At 53.3% G+C, this 13331-nt stretch overlaps 1 protein-coding gene across 1 annotated transcript in view; it reads right to left on the bottom strand.

Moving 5' to 3' along the window:
- Positions 1-13331, bottom strand: part of POLH (DNA polymerase eta) — a 277794-nt gene that overhangs the window by 131443 nt on the left and 133020 nt on the right. The gene's annotated exons all lie outside the window — the stretch shown is intronic.

Here is a 13331-nt window from a genome sequence, read left to right as displayed (position 1 = left end):
GTAGGCCAGCTGCCCGGAGCTCCCACCAGGCTGGGGGCCAAGGCTTCTATCAGCCCCAGCCCAGTCTCTCAGCTCATCTTCTGAACAGAATTGGGGTTTCTCCTCAGGACCCCCAGACCCCTAGGATCCCTTGCCTACTTCTACCAACTGGGAGCCTCTCTCCTCTTTCCCCCAGTCTCCCCACTCCACACCCGCTCCCTTCAAAGCCCCCTTTTCTCCAACTCCTCTGGTCTTCCCTAAGTGCTCCCTGAGGCCCCCCCACCCCACCCTTGCCTATAGGAACCAGCCTGGAAAAATTCCTGGTTGGGCTTTGACCCAGCAGCTCTGGTTCCCCCAGGGAACAAAGAGGGGGCTCTGATACCTGAGGGAAGAGAGGGACCAACCAGTCTCATTTTTCATCCAGATCTGGGCAGGGCCTGGCCCAGGGCTGATGTAGCCTCTGTGAGTGTCTGGGCTGAGAGCGGGAATGCCGCAACTTCCCCCAAATTGACCCAAACGATCCAGGGAGGTTACTCAGCCAACCCCCTGCCTCGGCACATGGTACTGTGGTTTAGTGAGGGTGCTAGGTTACCTCTTAAGCAGCCCAGTTCCACGGGCGTAGTGTCCTGAGGCCCCTATGAGCAGAGGGGCTGCCCACCCCCACCCCATCCTACCCTTTGCATCATTCATGCCTCCAGTCCTGCCTGCACCGCCTGGCAAGCTCCCCAGCAGCAGGGACAAGGGTTAGTACATGTTTATTTGCTGGCTCGGCGGAGGGGGGGTGGCTCCCAGGCAAGCCTCCTTACCTAGGCTCCACGCTGCAAGGTGCTGCATGGGATATGGAAGGGAAGCGATTAAATTTCCTCCTTCCAACCTGCTCCACATCTGGCACCGCCAGAGCCCAAGATGTGGGTCCTTTGGCAGAGCCCCCCTCCCTCATCCCTGCCCTGGAGCAGGCAGAGTCAGGACCGAGGCTCCCAGCAACATGAGCAGGCACTCATGCTGGCCCCCTCCACCGCATCCCTCCTCAACTCAGCCTTCCTTGGCCCTAAAGAGGTCAAAAGAGGAGGTCTTAGTAAAAGACCCTGAAGTTGAGAGGAGAATGGAGGGATTCCAAGGAGGGGTGGCTGTCACTTGTCACAATAACCCCAGGGCTTTCCCCAACCTGAACCAAATGTCCCCCTTGGTGGTATTAAGTAAGGTGTGTCTCAGCTACCTATTCGAGGCTCCCTCTGTGCACTTGGCCCAGAGAACCAAGGGAATGAGGGAGCAGAATTGCATCCTGGCCTGAGGGGCTTTGGAGCACCCTTCTCTAGGGTGGGGAGGGGTCCCCCACCCCCCACCCCTCATTTCAGAGACAAGCCAGTGGTGACTCCGAGGAGGGTTGCCTCTGGATGCTCTCCCCCAGTGTGGTGTCACCAGCTTTCCCAACAATACACTACCCTGATGTACAACACCCAGCCACTGCCCACATTACCATCGAACTGAGAGCCCAACACACCTGGGTCGTCCAGAAAGAGGACAAAAAGCCCATGGAATCAGGAACACAAATCAACCGTCATAAGACCACATCGTGTCTCTCTAGCACCCTCTCCTCCCACAGACTTAATCCCACCAGCAAACTTGATTCCACCATCCTCCCTCCACAGGCTGCTGCAGGGCAGGGAGCATCCGGACAGACTGAACACCCAAAGACTCCCAAGGGTACAGAAGGACCCAAGGTCACCTAGCAACATGGAGGGTGGGGCATGGAGCAGAGAGCGGCCCAGACAGAGGTCATGCTGTGTCCCCTCCAAGGTCATCCTCAGCCCCATTCAGAGGCCTCAGGACCAGGGCCGCCTTAGCTTATGGCTCTGAAGCAGTTCCGCAGGAGCCAAGGAGGAAGGGGAAGGTGTTCCAGGTGAGGGGGATGTGGGGAGAGGGTGGGGGTGGGGGTAGAGAAGAGCGTGAAAGGTAGCCAGGAGCCAGCTGTATCACCAAGTAGTGATCAGACCCAAGGCACAGTAGTTGTACTTTGTCCTGATGTCCTGTCACTCTGGTGTTCAGGGAAGCTCTTGCCTGTGTGAGTGTGGGTGGTTAACCTCCAAACCCACAGATGAAGGGACAGAGCCCCTCTGAAGCGGGGAAGGAGGGTGAGGAGAGAATGGCTCATTCTTGCTGTTGTGTAAGCATTTCTCCAGGTGGTTTTGCCGCGATGGGAAGAAAGGTCTCCTCCCTCACGCCATCCCCTGACTCCCCGGGCACCTAGCCAGACACAGATCTGATCCACTGGAAAGACAGGGACACAAACCTGTTGAATTGAAGGAGAGAGAATTGGGTTGGCTCCCTTCAATTCGCTGTCTCTGGCTGCGGGTCAATCTCTCCCTCTCTCTGTCTGTCTCTCCCCCCGACACACACACGCACCCGGTCTCTCCCTCAAGGAAGAAGGGCCTCTTTTTCCTTGTGCCAGCTTCCCGTCCCCATCTGGATCTGGAGGTTTGACTTGGGGTAATGATAGGCATTGATGATGATTGGTAATGAGACTGGAGCAGAGAAAGCCTGAGAGGCTAACCCCAGAGAAGCCCGTCAGGAAGAGCGGAGGGAAGAGGGATGGTGAGCAAGCAGGAGAAGGGGCAGCCGGGCAGGGCAGGGTCACTGTCTGGGGGAGCCACCCCTAGCCCCTATCAGCCAAGTCTCTGCCTGTCCCTTACAGACATCGGTTTAATCCCTGAATGCCAGGCTCTCTCCCTGGATTGCTTCTCCCTGACATGCTCACTTCTTGACCCCCCCAGTCTGTGCTACCCCTCAAAGTCTGACCCCCCGTCCTACCCATTGCTGCCCCTGCTCACACACCCCCACCCAGTCTTGGAGGGAGTCCCTCTCCTGGGAAGAGGGGTAGCACGAGGTGACAGCTAAGGTCCTAAAGCTGTATTCCCCCTTCAGACCTGGGCCTTGCCTGGGAACTGAGCCTCGTTCCAGCCGTGGATCTTTCCCGAGGTCTACCAGGCATCAGGCACAGTGCTGATGCTATATGAGATATAGGGCAGTGGAGAGTACGGGGGCTTTAGATCCAAATGGACACAAGTGACACTCCTGTCTGCCACTCTTTAGCTGAGTGACCTTGGGCAAGTTACTCAACCTCTCTGACCCCCCAGTTCCCCTCATCTGTAAGACACGAGTGAAAATGCCTGCTTTGGAACATAGCTGCCCATGGACGGGTATGCATACGGCTCCACCGGAAGGTGAGGTGGGAAGGTGGCCCTAAAAGAGGTCCAAGGTGCCAGAGCAGTCAAACTGGCTGGGATGAGCCTCAAGAAGGGTTTTCTGCAGGAGGTAGCACGGGACGTTTATTCCATAAGCAAATATTAAACTCAGCCCATAAGCCCTGTGTTGGCTCAGCCCGGGGGCTGCAACAGCATGGAAGGGGCTTTCTGTCCAGAGGAACCAAACAGTAAACTGAAAATAGGAACTCTGAAGGGGCCACATGATTTCTGGGGGTAGAGGAAGGCTTCCTGGAGGAGGTGGTGCTTGAGGATAGAGGGAAGAGCGGCATTTTGCCTGCAGCGCGGACAAGGATAAAGAACAGGCAGGGGAAGTGAGGTCTGGAGGATTCTGATGGCTCACACAGTTCTCCCAGTGCTTCTCTGGGGGTGATAGAGACTCTGAGGCTAGGTAGGGCAGGGGATTAGGGCTTCTTCAGAAACATTCCCAGCCAAAGCCCACAGGGACAATGCTGTCCCTCAGGGGGTGAGCCCCACACGGGTTTCCCCGCCCTCTGGGACAGCATGTCTCTGCCAGAGAATTTAAACAAACAAGCAGACACTAGAGGTAGGTCCAGCTTGCATGGTGAGCACTACTATTGTTCGCCCGGGAGCAAGAAGCAGAGGGCAGAGGACACCAGCCTGTGACAAGCACAGGGCCACTCAGCTTCGGCAGGGCACAAAGCAGAAAGAGGTTTTCTAGCCCCCAACAGGTGCCCAGAGGTCTGGTCTCCCATCTGCCTGTCACAGACAGGTGGAAACCTGGAAACAGCACTGGGAGGTGGGGGCGGGGGGTGGGGGTAGTCAAGTCTGCTGCATGCCATGTGACCTTGGCCAAGTCCATCCCCTTTCTGGACCTCAGAATCCTCCTAGATAAGAGCGGGAGGTTACACCCCCTAAGCTTTAAGGATCTGTAACACTCCATCAAACATCCAACTGAGATCACTGATATAAAATGTCACATCTTCCAGGGGTCTGTGTATTTCAAAAGGCTTCTGGAGAGGACAATGCTTAACTCAAAGATGCATGAAATCTGGGACACAGTACCAAGTGGTGGAGGGGAGGTGTGGTTCCAGGGAACCCCTCAAATCCCAGCAGGTCAGAACAGCTTCCTCTCTTACCTAGGAGACCAGAATGTCTGTCCTTTTTAAAAAGACACTGGCTTCGTGAATTCTCATTGTGAAAAGCCCTCACCAGCTACCCTGCCCCATCCCTGTACCCCTATGGTGTGATGGAAAAAGCCAGACAGGCTGGATTCCATCTTGGTTCACCACTTCCAACCCAGGAGACTTTGGACAAGTCACATCATCTGCCTGATCCTTGATTTCCTCATCTGTAAAATGGGAGTTGTGGTTGTAAGAAGATAAATGGAGGCTATGAATACAGGTGAAGCTCTGGTCTAGAGTAAGTATCATATGCATGTTATTTCCCTTCCCTTTCTCTGTCCCTACCCCAGGAGTGAGCAAACTCTCAGAGAAGAGAAACCTGCTAGCATCCGGCTAAAGTTAAACAGAAAGGATTAGGGAAATGGGTTTATCCCATCCCCCTGTAAAACAAAAACAAGGGATGCCTGGGTGGCTCAGCAGGTTAAGGGTTAAGCGTCTTCCTTCAGCTTAGGTCATGATTCTAAGGTTCTGGAATCGAATCCCGCATCTCCCTCTGCCTGCCACTCCCCCTGCTTGTGCTCACTCTCTCTCTCTGATAAAAAAAAAAATAAAAACAAAAGGAAGAAAAGAAGGAGACAGAGAGGAAGGAAGGCAGGAAGGAAGGAAGGAAGGAAGGAAGGAAGGAAGGAAGGAAGGAAGGAAGGAAGGAAGGAAGGAAGAAGAAATCACACAGTGCTTGCCAGAGATGGGGGATATGTTGGCTTGGTTCCTTCTTTAGCCTTTCTTCAGAGTGACTGCGTCACCAGGCTGTCACTGAGTTGGCTACACTATGGGTTCCTTCAGGAAAATCCTAGGGGGGAAAAAAAGAGGCAGGTACCCAAAGTGTCCCTGCCTCTTAGCAAGAAGTGTCCCTTCCCTCCTCCCCCAGGGACCCCCTGGGCCTGGGCCGGAAGCTTGGCCCATGACCCAGGCCCCCCAGGACGGTCCACAAAGATAAAGCCTGTTAATGATTGGCCTCCTGAGAGGAGTCACCCCCACCATCCTGTCTGCCTTCCCAGACCTGGAAGTGCAGGGCCGGCCACAAGGAGTGGGGGAGACCTCCTCTCAGCTCCCAGGAGCAGCCTGGCCTAATATCCTCAAGTAAATCAGTGAAGCAGACAATTAGTCAAGACGTATCCATGTCAGGAGAACATCAGACCTGGTTCCCGGGAGCCTAGGGAGGTCCTAAGAGGCGGGGCAGGTGGGGGGAGGCTGTGGGAATGGCCAGGCACCACACACCCAATTTTATCGGCTGTATTTATTGGAGTTTCACTTGAGATTTCATTTGAAGAAAAGGTTCCACGACTAAAGAAGTTTGAAAATCCCTTCACGGGCCAGATGAGCAGCATGAGGCCCAGAGCTGTCCAAAGCATACAGCTACCTGGAGCAAGACCTAAACTCAGATCTCTTGACTCGCAACTTGGTGCCCCTTCTGTTTCTCCAAGGGCTATTTAATCACTTCACTGGGGCACAGCACTGAGCTAGGCACCTTTGGGGGAAGTAGGGCTTCTGCACCCAAGGGTTGACTGGCTTACTGGGGAGCCCGGCAGTGCCGGGGAGGGGTGCTGGCATGAGGTGTCGCGTCCATCTGAAGCAGGTCAGCTGCTAGGCCCAGGACTTCATCATTTGCTTCTCCTTCCCATGTGGAGAGGCTCAGCAATCCCTCATTCCAGGCAGTGCCCTGCAGAGGGCGCAGATGGTGTGACCCATGCCCCCTGGGGTCCCCTGGAGAGATGGTCCTGCCTACATCTCCCTGGATGTCAGCCCATTCCTTTGAACCCCTGTCCTTCCGAAACACAGCTGGAAGCATCAGGAGAGGTGAAGTAGGGCACGCTCCGGGCTGCAGCGTCTGCTGCCCGCTTCCCCAAGTCCCAGGACCTGGCCCCTGTCAACTCCATGGGGACCAGTTCCCACCACCCGGCTGAGAGCGATGGCCAGAATATTGAACACCCATTATGGTTCCCATAGAGCTGGGGGCAGAGGCCAGGCCACACATAAACCCTACAGGTTCTGTAACATGGGGAGGTCCAGGGGACCCAGGAAGGGACTGGGGTGGCCAGAGAGGCACACAGAGGGCTGGGGGGTAGGGGGGACCAGGTGCTGGAACAGCAGCTATTTACCAATCAGGTGGCCTTGCTGGGGCGCACCAGCTGAATGTCTGCCCTGCCCCAGTCGGCTCTCAACTCTAAGCTGGAATGTACAGTTCCCAGTTGAGAATGAGGCCTGTCTGGGGCCCTGGTCTTCATGCCTCTATGTCTCCTCCACTCCTGGGAAGATCAAGCCAGGACTCCCCCTTCTCTCTAAGGGAGAACCTGCAAAAGGGAGATTTCTTAGGAGGTGGGACACACTCCTGCCCATCTGGGTGCCAGGGGGGTTGAGGTGGCAACTCTAGAGAGAGCCACAGGTACAGTGAGGGGGGCCAAACCCCCTCCCCCAAACCCCCGGCATGACCTGGGGCTTGAAAGAGGACAGAGGTAGGCACAGTGAGTCTTACACTCAGGGGAACTACTCCTCCCCCATGGTGTGACCCTCTCCCCGCCACTTATCCACCAAAACCTCCTCCTCTCCAAAGCTCCTCAGTTCTCCAGGCTGAAGGCCGCAGGGACTGATAAACCACACACACACACACACACACACACACACACACACACACAACCACACCCCACCACCACCACTGCTCCTACCACCCGTGACAGGGCCCCACAGAGAAGAAAGGAGTGTTCCCAGAAACCCAGTGGTTCGAGGCAAGCTGACCTGGGTCATGGCACCCTCCTCACTGAGGGCTACAGAGGCTGGGTGCCCCCTGAACACCCTCCCCCAACACCACCACAAGTTACCTTGAAAGCCCCTCATACAAATAGCGTCTCCAAAGCCCTGCCCTTAAGCACTGCTGCTCCCTGAGCAGCTCCTTGGATATCCACGGGTGGGGCTGTGGCTAGGGGTCGGGGCACCTGAGTTCAAAACCAGGGAGTGTCACTGCCTTTGCTATGTGACCTGAAGCAAGGCACTTCCCATCTCTGGTCTCAATGTCCTCTTTATAGAGTGAAGGGGTGACTGATTTCTGAAACCCTGATAGGGCTCCCAGACCATGGCTGAGGGGGATGGGGAGGAAGCAGTAAGGTTGAGAGGTGTGGACTCAGCCTGCTGAAAGGTATGGAGGGAGCACCAGGGAGCCCTGCCTGGGACCACCTTCTAGAGATGTTATAAAGATTACTGGAACAGAGGTGGGCAGGGAGGTGAACAGCCATGTCTTTAGTTCATTGTCTCATCACCAGCCCCCATGTGCCTATTGCCATCAACCAGAACAGCTCTGGGATCACCACAAGAAGGATTTAAGTTACCTAAGCAGAGGCCCACCAAACTCATCTTCTCTGGGGGATTTATGGGATGCTAGCAGTGGTATGTTTATCTAGATACTTCTAGGCCCATTCCTAGCTGGGGCGAAATGTTGGGGAGTGGGAGAAAGAGGAGGAGAGACAGGGTGTCAGCTCCTAGGCTCCCCCTTTGGGAGGGGGGTGGGGTACCCGTGCCTCCAATCTGAGAGCTGAAGTGGGGGAAGGAATTTGTCAGGGGTGTGGTGGGGCCAGGAGCAGGGCAGTGAGGGAATGGAATGAGAAGGCTGTCAAGTGGCAAAGAGAGTGTTTGTGGGAAATGGAGGGAAAGACCCTTCCCTGGTGGGAGGGGATGAGAGGGAACCTCAGCGCCGGGGCTCTGAGCCCTAGGCACCCCCAGCCCCACTCCAGGCACCATCCTACCTCACTGGGGCAGGTCCTGCACCTCCGCTGTGATGTCAGCTTAGCTAGAGGAACCCAGAGCCCTAGTTTGAGAAGTAGAGATGACACACACTTAGCTTGGGCCCGGGCAGGCACTGGGGTGTCCACAGGGCAGACTATGAGGACAAGGGCTCTTCCTCCCCAAAAGCCTGCTGGGATGCTCAGACCAGGCCTGCTTCTCCTCTGGGTGTCACCCCCACCCTCACTTAGGGCCAGCTGGCTAAGTCCGAAACGGTCTTCCCTTGCTCTACTCCTGGCCTGGCACTTGGGCAGGTGGGACAATTCTGTGACTCATTCCTCCCCTGTCCCACACCCAGGTATCTCTTGGTCTCCTAAGGGAACGGAAGCTGAAAAACCACCCAGGAAGGAGGACCCTTCCTCTTTACTGCAGTGAGGACCCGGGAAAGGGGAAGGATGAGCCAGAGGGTAAGGCCAAGCCCTCCAAAGACCTCAGCCACATAATGGACAACTTGAGGTGACCTGGGGTACGTTGACGGGGGGCCAGGTGAGGAGATGCACCGCTCTGCAAATGCTTTATGCAGGTGTGTTACAAGGAAGCTGGACCGGCCCTGCCCGGTTCCCTCTGGCGGCCCATGTCCCCAGCACCCAGTCTTCCGGGCTGGAAAGGCTCCCATCCACCCAGGCTCTCCCCACGTCACCGCTCTCCCCCTTCCCTGTCTGTCCTACCCAACCAGGAGTTGAAGTTTCCTCCCACCATTTTTCTGTCTTCATAAAGTCACCTTGGGACACACTCCTCATTCCTCTGCCCCTCCTGACCTAAAGCTCCCAGGGGCAGCCCTGGCTATCTGAGGAGTGGTCTTCCGGCCTCCCTGGGGCCCCTCCAGCCCCTTTGCTGCTTCCCAAGGGGAAGGTGAGAGGTGGAGAGGGGCCATCCTGCTGGGCTGGTTGGGCAGAGACTAGGGAGCTTCTTCTCTGGCCTATAGAAGGAAGGCCCCCACACCCAGAGGTGGGGGGCTTTGAACCCCTTTCTCCTGAGCTGACAGCACAAACTCGCTGGGCCCCTTCCAGCCGTGGGCTTCAAATGAAGCTGTTGTCTGACCATGGACACCTTCCAGACATTCTTGGAAGCCCAGAGCCCCCTCCTCAATCAGGACCCCTCCTAGGTACCTCACCTAGTGCCACCCCAAGCCTCTAGAGGGCGTGGGAGAGCAGCGCTGGACTTCCCAGCCCCTGGGGCAGACCTCCGTGGCTCTCTGAACAGGCCTCTGGGATCACCAGCTGCCCCCACCCACTGCCCCTGGGCGGCGGCACCCTGCCCCCGAGACTGCAGCCAGGCGCAGGAGAGTATGGGCCGGGACTGGGAGGGTGGCTCCTTGGAGGATGCAGGGCCCAGTTGGGCTGTGGGGCACTCTGAACAAGGGTGGGTTCGGTGGAAACAGTGGAAAGATGATCTGAGACCAATCTGAGATTATCCCGCTTTCGTATGTGGGGACAGAAAGGAGAGCAGTGCCCTAAGCCCTGGGAATTCCTGCCTGACCTTGGAATAAAGAGGGCCCTCTTGGTCCATACAGCAAAGCTGCAGAGCCCCCCAGCCCCTGGCAGGGTCAGAACTAGGGTAAGGCAAGTGAGGACACAAAATGCACACTCAGTCCTGACGGTGAGCGCTTCCTTAGCCACTGTAGCCCATCACCCCGCTTTCCTCATCTCCATCCCAGCCCTGCCCTCGGAGCCGTGCTGGGGATTAAAACTGGAGGAATATTAGCATAGGTGAGCAAAAGGTTTACTTTCTCCCCCGGGACCCCTCAAAGGAAAGAACTAGCCCCGAACTCAGCTAGAGGGGAGGCGAGCAAAGAATGAGAGAGACAACTGTCTGTCGCCTGAGCCTGCGTCCCTGTGTGTGTCTGTCTGTGTCAGTGTCTGTGTATATTTGTGCATCCAAACTGTGGGTCTGCCGATTTCTAGCTCTGTGTCCTTGGGCAAGTTACCCAACCTCTCTGAGCCTTCATTTTCTTTCTTTTTTTTTTTTTTTTAAAGATTTTATTTATTTATTTGAGAGAGAGAGAACACATGAGAGGGGATAGGGTCAGAGGGTGAAGCAGACTCCCTGCTGAGCAGGGAACCCGATGCGGGACTCAATCCAGGGACTCCAGGATCATGACCTGAGCCGAAGGCAGTCGCTTAACCAACTGAGCCACCCAGGCGACCAAGCCTTCATTTTCTTGAAAACTTGTGATAATAATACCTACACCTATGATACCCAGTAGGGTTGGAGTAAAGATTAAATGAGGTGATATATGGGAAGGGTGTAGCATGAGCTCGTTGTCTGCACATAGGAAAAACTAAATAAATGTTGATTGCTATTCCCATTGGTGTCAATAATATTATTGTGTGTGGCCCCAGCTTTGCAGCCTTATTCCCGCTGCCTCCCTACATACGCATCCCACTCTAGCCAGAGAGGATTCTGGACAGCCCAAGCACACTTATTTCTTCATGCTCACCTAGGTATCACCAGCCATGAAATTTCACCTCTTAACATAAGACTCCCTGGACCACTTCCGTTCAGTGGTCTCCCCAAAACTCCTATAGCATTTGCTCTCTATGCCTCACAATCCAGCTTCAAATTGTTGACCAATCCATACATTTAACTCTGCAAGGGAGTGTGGGGTGTGTGTGTGTGTTATCTCTCTCCAAATGCACTTGTATAGGAAGAACTATATTTTTCCATGATCTGTACACCTCACACCCCAGCCTAAGGACTAATACAGGCCTGCAGGTATAGACATCCATATGTAGACTTTCTCGGAATGGTGATGGATGGTACTAATAGTAAATGCTGCCTTTGGTTGCATTCCTACTGTGCACCTTACATTTCCTCATTAACCCCACATTCACCCAGTGGAGTAGATTATACTTGTAAAATTACAGCTTAGAGAATGTAGATAACTTGCCCAAGGTCATCCAACAAATAAATAAGAAAGCTGGGATTTAAACTCAGGTCTATCTGGTTCCAGAGCCTACACTTTTAATCACTACGCTTTCAATAGAAGAATGAACCAAAAACCAGAATTTCCTTTCTGTGATCAAAGATGGAAATAACAAGAAAGCAAGGTGATACCAGAACTTCAATCAAATGCTTTCAGGATTTCAAATCAGAGTCCACTGGGGCCAAGGCCCATCACACACTGTTCAGAGTGAAGCCAGAGAGCTCCAGTCAGCACAGAAAGAGGCAGCCATAAGGTTAAAATAAAACCTATCCCAGGGCACCTGGGTAGCTCAGTCAGCTGAGCGTCAGCCTTCAGTTCAGGTCATGATCCCAGGTCCTGGGATTGAGTCCCCCATGGGGCTCCCTGCTCAGCGGGGAGTCTGCTTCTCTCTCTCCTTCTGCCCCTCCTCCCCGCCCATGCTCTCTCCCTCAAATAAATAAATAAAATCTTAAAAAAAAAACAAAACACAATTCATCCCAGAGTGAGTCAGAAAAATTGCTTACCTTGATTGATTGTTCAATCACCGGAATGTTCCAGTTGATCCTAGCTCTTTCAATTGTTCATAGGAGAAACTTTTTATTTATTTTTTCCCTCTCTTTGTTGGTCAACAATTCAACATGAACAATATTTAATTATCAATATTTGCTGGTTGGTCAGCAAAGATCACATGGAGTAACCACCAGAAGACCACTCACTGGCTGGTTTTCACATATGCTTCATCAATCCGCAGCTCTTATAATAAAATCTGGCCACAGGGAATATACTCCCTTCAAGGTTCCATCCTCCTTTGCCATCTTCCTTTAGTCATTCTGGGGCTAAATTGACTTGAAATGTCTACGCTACATTCCTCTCCCTGTGACTTAATTTCCTTACCCGGAAAATGAGGATAATAAGACGACCGACCCCCTATGGCAAGGACCTAATGAGGCAACGTGTTTAAAGCTCAGAGCCGGCATGAAGTGAGTGCATAATACACAATTAGGGTTGTCGGTGGTGTCATTTCCAGCCAGGGAGAGGTGCCCAGATTCCTGACCCCACTTTGGTTTCAGAGAAGCTGTTTCTTCCAACACCCCTTCCCCCTTGCCTACTAGGATGCACATCCCAGAGAATTGGCCTTCTGCTCTCTCTTGCCCCTCCAGTCATACCTCAGCCCCCAGAGATGTAGAATCATCAAACCCCATGGCCAAGAAGGTAGTGATACCTCATCTGGTTCAGCTTTAGTTTTGTTTTTGTGTGTGTGTGAAAGGGAAGGCAGAATCTTCTGCAACCTAAATGGCTTGCCCCAAAATCATATACCATTTGCTTCCTTTTGTGAATTGACCTCGGATTTCATTGTACACCAAACAAGGAAATCAATCTCATAACTTGGTGCCACACCTTGTTTGGGACCCAAAAAAAAAAAGGTGTTGTTTTTACCTGCTTAACTTTGCTCACTGTCCTAGTTCACACATCTTGGCACTAAACAACCTCTGGCTATTTCCACATACTATTCAGTTCCCAAAGGTGAAGTCTTGACATCACTGAGGGAATTTTTTAATGTAATAAAGGCTCTGAAGGCAGCTCATTTGTTTATTTGTTGATTCATGCATTTAGTAAATAGTTCTTGATACTTTTAGGGGTGCCTGGGTGGCTCAGTGGGCTAAGTGTCCAGCTCTTGGTTTTGGGTTCAGGTCATGATCTCAAGGTTGTGGGATTGAGCCCCACATTGGGCTCTGTGCTCAGTGCGGAGTCTGCTTCAGATTCTCTCTACCTGTCCCTCTCACTCACTCACTCTCTCTCTCTCAAATAAATTAATTAATTAAAAATATGTATTGATACTTTCTTATATACCAGGCCCTGTGCAGGGGAATGAAATGCCACAGTAAAGCAGACTGACACAGTTCTGCCCTCTTGGAACATACAGGTTAGCTCCTGAACAAAGCACACCTGGTCTGTTCTTTTAGTATGATTACATAGAATTGGGGGGCGCCTGGGGGGCTCAGTCAGTTAAGCATCTGCCTTCAGCCCAGGTTATGATCTCAGGGTCCTGAGATTGAGCCCCACATCGGGCTCCCTGCTCAGTGGGGAGCCTGCTTCTCCCTCTCCCTCTGCCCCACCCCCTGCTTGTGCTCACTCTCTCTCTCTCAAATAAATAAATAAAATCTTTTAAAAAAGAATTGGCAATAATAAAAGCCTTTAATAATGGACTAAGGGACTTCCAGGAAAAGGTAGCAGCCTGAACACTTGCATTTCCCCCCCCCCCAACAACAC

The sequence above is a fragment of the Leptonychotes weddellii genome, chromosome 8, assembly GCF_054177405.1.
Source record: "Leptonychotes weddellii isolate Sample4059 chromosome 8, ASM5417740v2, whole genome shotgun sequence".
NCBI classification, from domain to species: Eukaryota; Metazoa; Chordata; class Mammalia; order Carnivora; family Phocidae; genus Leptonychotes; species Leptonychotes weddellii.
The sequence above is the reverse complement of the archived record's forward strand: the minus strand, read 5'-3'. Positions and strand labels throughout refer to the sequence as shown.